This window comes from Hippichthys cyanospilos, chromosome 5 (genome assembly GCF_059441005.1).
Source record: "Hippichthys cyanospilos isolate Australia breed blue-spotted pipefish chromosome 5, RoL_Hcya_1.0, whole genome shotgun sequence".
NCBI lineage: Eukaryota > Metazoa > Chordata > Actinopteri > Syngnathiformes > Syngnathidae > Hippichthys > Hippichthys cyanospilos.
Window position 1 is genome coordinate 6,247,490 of NC_142373.1, and position 8,700 is coordinate 6,256,189.

Sequence of the window (8,700 nt, forward strand, 5' to 3'; positions counted from 1 at the left end):
CCATCTCGGACACTTGATTACATACACTGAGACTCCATTTCCCAAGAACCATCAGAGGCGGCCATTTTGGATATTTGCTTAGACGTCTCAAGAGTGCTCAGCCTCGCTTCTACCTAGGATGGCGGCCATCTTGGTTAACTCAGAACAATAAAAATCATATTTACCAAATGTTGAACATACAAACTGTTGAATGTAAAACCCCAAAATTCAGAATTTGAACTTTTATAGTACTTTTTTCTTTTTACTTCTATACTATACTTCATATTTGTAACTTTTGATTTTCATTATGTATTCTAATAATTACCATACCTTTATATTAAGGGTTAATCAAATTTGATTTCGGACTGCATTTTTTTCGGTTTCTTTCTTCCTCTCTCTCTCTCTCTCTCTCTCTCTCTCTCTCTCTCTCTCTCTCCCTCCCTCTCACTCTTTCCATCATCAAGACCTTGAATTATTGGCAACTATTGATGTGAGAGGAAGCCCTCTGAACCTTGGAAACTATCAACTAACTGCAACCACACGTACCAACACTTCATTGTGGTTTATTTACAATATCGACAGACAGACAAATGTATAGATCTATATGTATAAATTACGAATAGACAATATAATATACAATGCCCAATTCCATAATTATTGTGTTGCCGAGAAACCATGCGCTCAAGGCTTGTAATGCGTTTTGTGCATCTAAATATGAATGATGGGGGGGGGGGGGGGGGGGGGGTGTTACGATTTTGTTACGCTTCAATCAGTTACCACGAGATGTCCACCTTAAACCGTTTCTTCAAGGCTCCGAGCAACGAATCAGCGGTCGAAAAAAGATTCGGAGCTCCAAAGCCTCACTCGGCCATCACTATTTCTCGAATTGTCAGAAGTATTTGTTACAAGTCCCAGTGGCCTGGGATATCGTCTAATAATTAGCACGTGAAATTACAGGTAATGGGGAGGAAGATGAAGACACGACGCGGAGTGGTTCCTCTCGACTCGAGTATCGTTGTTATTAATATGAATATGATCATCTTTTTTTCCCCAAATACATTGTCTTTACAACAGTAACAGAAATAGCTTTTCTTTGTCAGCTGTCACAATGTATGTCTTTAATCAACCATACTTAAATAATCATTAACAATTCATTCGTGTCATACTATATATTTTGTCGCAATATTTATTTACCAAAATAATTGTTTGGAGCTTTTGCTCTTTTGCGTCACCCACGTTGTTAAAAGTAGCGGTTAATCAAGTAATGACATCAGCAATCGCATAACGTGCATTTTCCCCGACGCTTTACATAGCTCATTAACATACGGCTCACAAATGTCACGGATGTCGAAACTGCTCACGTGACAGTTGAAATGACAGCTCTTTTTTTCTTTTTCAGTTCTTTGTTGCTGATACAAAGCAGTGGGGTTTCCTGCATTGTCAGTATTAAATGACTGTAATTTTCATTTACGTGCATGCATTTTTAAACCACCACGCGACCAGAAGAGAGCATGAAGACGACAGGAAACTATTAAGAGCATAAAGCAGTTGCAGCGATGTCGGGCGGGTGTTGTGGCAAAAGAAATAATCATAAAATGAGACATTATCCCACTTCGTGATTATTCGTTTGACAAGAGAATTGTAATTGCACGACTCGTTCCCGTCATGGATGTCGATGCTGCTTACGCAACAGTTGTAGTGACAGCTTTTTTGTTTTTTCATTTTTTTTCAATTCTTTATTAGTGATACAATGAACCACAGTGCAAATAATATATTACGATCGTGGGGGGAATACACTCCACCCGATTCATTACAACACATTATCAAACAAAAGCAAGAGCACACAAATCGCAGCTTTTCATGGCTTTCAAATTATTAGAATTTCTGATGCCTTTTGTGTTGTTTGACCTCACTACAAAGGCAGAGAATATTGGGTTTTGACAAGTGGAGCTGCATTAGTGGCGATGTTATTTGAGCAAATGACATCTAAATCTTCGAGCGAACTACAGTACTTGAGTTCGTACAGTTCAGGAAGCGTGGAACATCACATATTTTATTACCGACCCACGCTCTTAACACTTGCCGCTCTACTCTTTTACACTTTCATGTTTTTGTTCATTTTGCCCATCATTTTTGGCAACAAATCTAAATAATATATTGTTAGAAATGTTTTCGCGTAGCTACAGTGCAAAGACGTTTCGAAAAAAAGTTTTCAAGAGTTTCCAAGAGTCAGCGAAGGCAACATCAAAAGGTCACTAAGTGCACGTTCTTCCTGTTCCGGTTCATTGTCCCCGGTCAATGTGAGCGGTAAGTGGAGTATGTATAAGCTGTTGCGATATTAATATTGGGAAATGCTCTATCTACACTGCTCTAACTTACTGTAAACAGTAACGTTTATGTTCTATAAGCACTTTGTTGTTATTGTAATGAGTCATTATTATTTGAACTTGGCTATGTTTTTAATTTGATATGCTACGATGCTGAAGCCACGTGTGCTACAGTTGCTAATTTCATGACGCATTTTACTCGTTACGCTCCATTTTTCATCGGTTTGCACTCAGCAAGTAACTTAGCAGTTTCTGCCATGTCTTGGGGAAATTTCTACTAAATGTCATTAAGTTTATTTTAGTTTATTATTATTATCATTTTAACTTATCAAGCCATGACGCCTCGTTTATCTACTGCTGGTTTAAAAAAAAGTGCAATAAATACACAATTGACAAAACGTGATGAATAATCGTGATTTAAATAGTGACCAAATTAATTGTGTTAATTATTTTGGACATTGTCGTGCAGGCTTCTGATGATTAGTGTCATATTGTGTAAATGTTTTAATATATCCCGCAAAGTTCCAAAAAAACTGCATCAAGATTAAGACCTACAATGTATTTTTGTGTAGATTATGTCACGTGTTCATCATTATAGTGAGCACAGATGTGTACAATTGGAATGGAATTGGAATTTCATCCAGACAATCTTAAAAAAAAAAAATACTTGCCATTGGTATTGATGAACTGAACAGTTAAATGTTGTCTTTGTTACCATCAGACCAAAAAAAAAAAAAAAACTTTAATTAGATTGGAAAAAAATATCTTGTGTAATTTCACAAAGTGGCCCAAAAATGTAGCTATGATGATGATATTGATGTGTATTTTGTTGTGAAAATGTATAATTTATATCACATAGGTTTAAAAGTGTTTGAAAGTGAAGCGCTACCACTGTATCAATAATGTAGTTCTGCTCTGTATGGTTTGTGTCATGGCTCATAAAGGAATGTACTGAGTGACTGAAGAGCCCATCTGTGTGTCTTGAATTGATTGGCTCTTTTTAAAGTACCTAAACATGTCTGTCGGTACTGATCATCCTTCACGTTGTCTGTGATGTAAGTTTAACATTGCATCAACTGGTTCAAGACAGATAAATGCTTTCCATTCCATATGAAACTTCAAGCATGTAGTAGTGCTACATGTATTGCACGTGACCGTATCAAGATGAGGTTTTTTACAATACATTGTGCATTTTTAGTAAAAACACACATCTGTATTTTGAGTAAAATATTATGCTAGTTATATCTTAGTTCTTTGCGTCTACAGAATTAGCTGTAGGACTTTGTTCTTCTGACCTGCTTTATGAAAACAAGACATTGTTCCTACATTAATGTGTGTTAAATATACAGTAGAGATGGGTTGATTACGCCTTTTTTACCTTTCTTAAAGGTAAAACCTCTAAGAAATTTTAAGATTTTGAAGTTTTTACTATCAAATTTTAAAGTTTTTAAGCCTCGCCACTGTCTGATAAAGAAGAAAACAGCAACGTAGTCAACAGTCAATTCTGCCAAGCCTCATAAAATAGCCACATTAATGACATCTTGTGATGAAATTGTCATAGCACTTAGTTTGGGTTTACATTCTATAACATTCACTCTTCCATTTATGTCTGCCTAATTTATCTGACCAAGGGTACTGACAAGTAGGCAGCTTGTCTGTGGGTTTTCACCTTTATTTTCAGTGATTGTCTAATTGCATACCAAACTTCATGTTTTTGGGGAAATTATTTTAGAAAACCATGAAAAAAAGAGGTAAAATTAACATTTTTAATTCATACCTACATGGTTACGAGATGTGTATTGTATCAACGTTAAGGTCTGCTTACAAGCTAAGGTATTTCTGTACTCTCACTAGCGGTGTGATTTATGCAATTAGAAATGCTCTTGCTAAAGTACCTGGAGGTCTGTAGTTCTTGATAACGCATCATTTTTGAGCCCATAGATACGGTTGCCTTTGCATTGGATAGTGATGCCCATTCAAGATTGCATCAATTGGTGAACGTCAAAGAAAATTATACAATTACAGAACATATGAAATGAGATGCATGTTTTACGTGATACATATATTGCATGTGACCTTATAACAATGAGTATTTTGTGCAAATATATTGCGCATCCCTAGTAAACAATCTAAATATGTGTTTTGAGTGAAATGTTCCAGAGTTCATGTCTGTGTTCCTTTATGTGTCTACAGAGCCTGCTGTTGAATCCAGCTTTTCTCCCAACTTGAGGTATGTGCAAATTACTTAACCATTTTCAAAACACACTGTTGTGGCAACTATGGTGGTGTGCCATACAAATGCCATGCGGTACTCAAAAAAGACATTGTTCATGTTGAATGAGTGTTATGTTTGAATGTACACAATAAGCATTTTTTTCAAATGACCACACATACGGTGCAGAAAGCGCGATTATGTTAGTCCACTCTGTTTACCTGTTATTCAACCTCTTGTGTATAAGTGTTGTACAATAACTTTAGTGTTCACACACTTGAAACATCCATTCATTTCTGTTGCTGATTTTGTGTCAGGCATCGACTGATGATAGATTCTGTTGGTATGATAACCTTGCGCAAAAATATCACGGTAGCAAAATTACACCTCTGTTTATTTCCTTTGAATACCAATCATATTTTATTTTTACAAAAATAAATTGCATATTCAGTAAATTGAGAAATATGTACCATGTTTAATACAAAAATTAAATGCATAAATATTTTAATATGGCAGTGTTTGCTTCTAGTTCCCCATCAATGGTAAGCTGTTTGAATCACAAATGATCATTTGTCGTTGCCTTATTGAAGTCGTGTAAGGCGTGGTGTCAATGCTTTAGATTGGTAGCAATCTTAAATTTCCTAAAAGTGGGCCATATAATCAAAATTCAGCATATATATTAGTTTACACACGCAAACGTGCCATTTTTTTCCAACATGTTGTTTGTTTTATCATTCTTTTTTTACCTTGCCAACAAAAAAAAAACTGCAATTGCTTTTGAATTGTTTTCAAAGGCAGCTTGTTGAGATAACTATGCAAGAAGCCTATCATAAACTGCCCTGTTCCAAGAAAGAAAAAATACTAATTACTGGTTATTAACTGCATTAGCCATTATTGAAACCTTAAGTTTCTTCCACTCCATCTACTCCATAATATGCTCAGAATGTACAGTAAGTCTATTCATTTATTAGTGATTCATTAGTAGTGCCCCTATTGCTCTGTTACTGCATTTTTTTGTTGTTGTTGTCTACTTAATTCTTTGCTTGATTATGGAATGTAGTCTGGTCGGGGAAGTGTACAGAATAAGAATTTTAAGTGTGGTATTACTATGCATATGACAATAAAAACATGCGAATCTTCACTCTTAACCTTTTCACACTACAGTTAACTGTCAACATGGTTTTTGGCCCATGCCTAGTACGAGCACTACTATTTAGCAGCTACATCACCGTGTGGTATGGTGCCTGCACTGTGTCCTGTCGTCACACTCCTGGTGCAAGCAGCTGACAGGATGATCGGCGTGTGGTAATCTTTCCTACTCTACTGGACATCTACAACACGCATCTCACCTGCAAAGCTGTTAGGATCGCGGGGGGTCCTCTCCCCTTCCCGCCTGACCCACAGCCTCTTCAGCCTGCTGCCAATTGGGAAAACTGCATGGCCCCTGAGCCCAGACCAGCAGGATTGAAAACAGTTTCCTCCAGAGACTCAACTCCCTGCCTGTGACTGCAACACTTGATTATTCTACATATTCCTATTGACCTTTCCTTTTCATCATTGTTCATTCTGCTATAATACTTTGTATGGGGCTTGAAAGGAAATATTTTTTTTCTGCACTGTATTTTGTTCATATGGCAGGTTTGAGAAAGCGATATATAATAATTGAACAAAAAAAACATGCTTTTAATTCACAAGTTTATGTAGGTTGTTTACTTGACAAACCTGCTTTTTAATCCATCTAAAACAGGGGTGGGCAAACTTTTTGACTTGACGGTCACTGCAGCGACTAATCCAGTGACCAATTTTAGTCGTTCAGGTGGGTGCGGGATGGGAGATTTTTTACACGCAGCAATGAAAAAGTGAGTAAATGATGTGCAAATGATGTGCTCGAATCCAGATCTTATGCTTGTGACGTTTCCAGTTATTAGTTATGCATAGCATTGAGCGCTTGAATTATTTAGCGGCGTGGTGTGGCGTTTTCCTTGCGTTCTTTGTGTTGTAGCGGTGTTGCAGTAAAAACCGTATGCTCTCCGTGCTGCCAACACACCTGTCCTTAAATAAGTTCCCAATTATCTCCTCAACCCTACCCAGCCCACCTATACCGCACACCCAGTGACCACTTATGCAACAACAATTATATAAAGAAACAATGGCTCCTACAGTCACAAAGGGTTCTAAAATTGGACAAAACAGCCGCTCTAATTTCAGAACATTCAACACTTCATTATTCTATAAAATGTTTGATTTTGTAAATTAAATCAAATAGTTTAACACACTGCTGAATTTGGTAACATAATAGTAATATAAATAAAAATAGAAACTAAATAAAAATGAAAAGTAATAGACAAATCGTAAAAAAAATAATAGGAATAATATCATAGGAAAAATGAAAGATTAAAATTTTGTGATATTTCAAACAGAAAAATTTAAGCAATCAAGTCCTGTGCATTTAACTATTAAAATCACTTATAACAACTGAAAATTAAATGAACAAAATAAAGTTGTTGTCCCCCACCTCAATTCTGACAGTTACTATATTAATGTACGAATAGTTATGCTATCCTTCAGGATATTAATATTTTCTCCTCCTGGTAATTTCTTCATGTTCCCCGGGAAAGATTAAAAAGCCTAGCATATGGCCTCCTGGCCATCGTTTGCCCATGCCTGATCTAGAATGATGCTACATTTTAATGTAAATGGTTTTATGGGTTTCAATATTCTGGCACTTTTGTCTTGTACATGAAATGTATTATGCTTATGAACTTGACTGTAGGATTATTTAAATGTTTTTTTTTTTCTTTCAGAAGACCTTCTTTACTTGACCCCCAAACACCCCTCTTTGTTGCTGCTCTATCTTTTTGTCTCTTCCTTTTTTCTATCTCACCCCATCAGATTAAAAGCATGCCGAGGAAGAGCAAAAAATCTCAAGCGGCAAAGTCTTGCTGGCAGCGACGTTGTGGCTCCCAAGCAACGCTTGCACGCTCTGATTTTTGTTCTACCGAAGCACCCATATCAGAGATGAATACATGCCTGGGTGTGTCACCCATATCAGAGATCAATACCTGCCTGAATGAGGCAATATCAGAGATGAATACATGCCTGGGTGTGTCACCCATATCAGAGATCAATACCTGCCTGAATGAGGCAATATCAGAGATGAATACATGCCTGGGTGTGTCACCCATATCAGAGATCAATACATGCCTAAGTGAGGCACCTATATCAGAGATTGATTCATGCCTGAATGAGGCATCCTTTTCAGAGATTGGTAACAACCGTGCCAATGAAGCACATGTTGAAAGTGGTGATGGATTGGCACCTGTCCGACCTAAGGTGACATATGTGTTGGCCTCTCACAGCCAAGCCCATTGGAGATATGGCAAATGGCGGAACAGCCAGTGTGTGGCTAACTCTGTTATATTTCTTGCATTCCTGCAGGAGTTAGATCACCTGACTAGCTCACATCTTGATTTTGTTCTCAAACGGGGCCATGAACTGTATGTAAGTGTCATGACTAGGTTGCAAGCAGAAGGACGCTTTGTTCACGATTTCTTGACTACAGATGAACTTCCAGAAATTGTAAGCGGGTTTTCAAAACAGCACATGTTAATAAAGTGTCTTTCATTGTCTGGCATGTTGACCTCTTTTTGTGGTGATTTGTACTATCTGAATCTTCGTGATAGACTTCAGTGCTTGACTTCAGAGGTAAACTTTGCTCTTTTGATTATGCAATCACTGTGCATAGCTGTTTTTCGAGACCGTGAAGGCAGGTTCGGGATTTTTGATCCGCATAGCAGAGGATGTGATGGCCTCCCTGTTCAAGATGGCAAAGCTGTTATGATGCTTTTTACATGCTTGAATGACCTGATAGACACATTGATTAAGTCTTTCACAATATCAAACGCCAATTGTGACTCTCGTTACGAGATGATACCCGTTATTTTTGCATCTCTAGATGTCGCTATTGATGAGCACGGGATGGTGCCTTGTGCAGAGCGTCCTTCACCGATGGCGCAATTTGAATGCGTCAACACGAGCGGAGCGGTTGCTGAGACCATTACAAGTTCTTGGACGAAAGAGCCAGCGCCTAATGCTGCAAAACACTGCACTGATCTGACGAACGACAACAATAAGGTGCTTTGCCCAACATCAGGTAAAGTGCTGCAAGATTTGTCAAAAATG

General features: G+C 37.6%; 1 long non-coding RNA gene across 1 annotated transcript; it reads left to right on the forward strand.

Annotated features, from left to right (window-relative positions):
- The first annotated feature begins 2,268 nt into the window (after positions 1-2,268).
- On the forward strand, positions 2,269-8,152 carry LOC148423261 (uncharacterized). The gene is made up of 3 exons (XR_015865671.1): positions 2,269-2,286; positions 4,500-4,536; positions 7,323-8,152. It is a non-coding gene; the product is annotated as an uncharacterized LOC148423261 (long non-coding RNA).
- Positions 8,153-8,700: the final 548 nt, after the last annotated feature.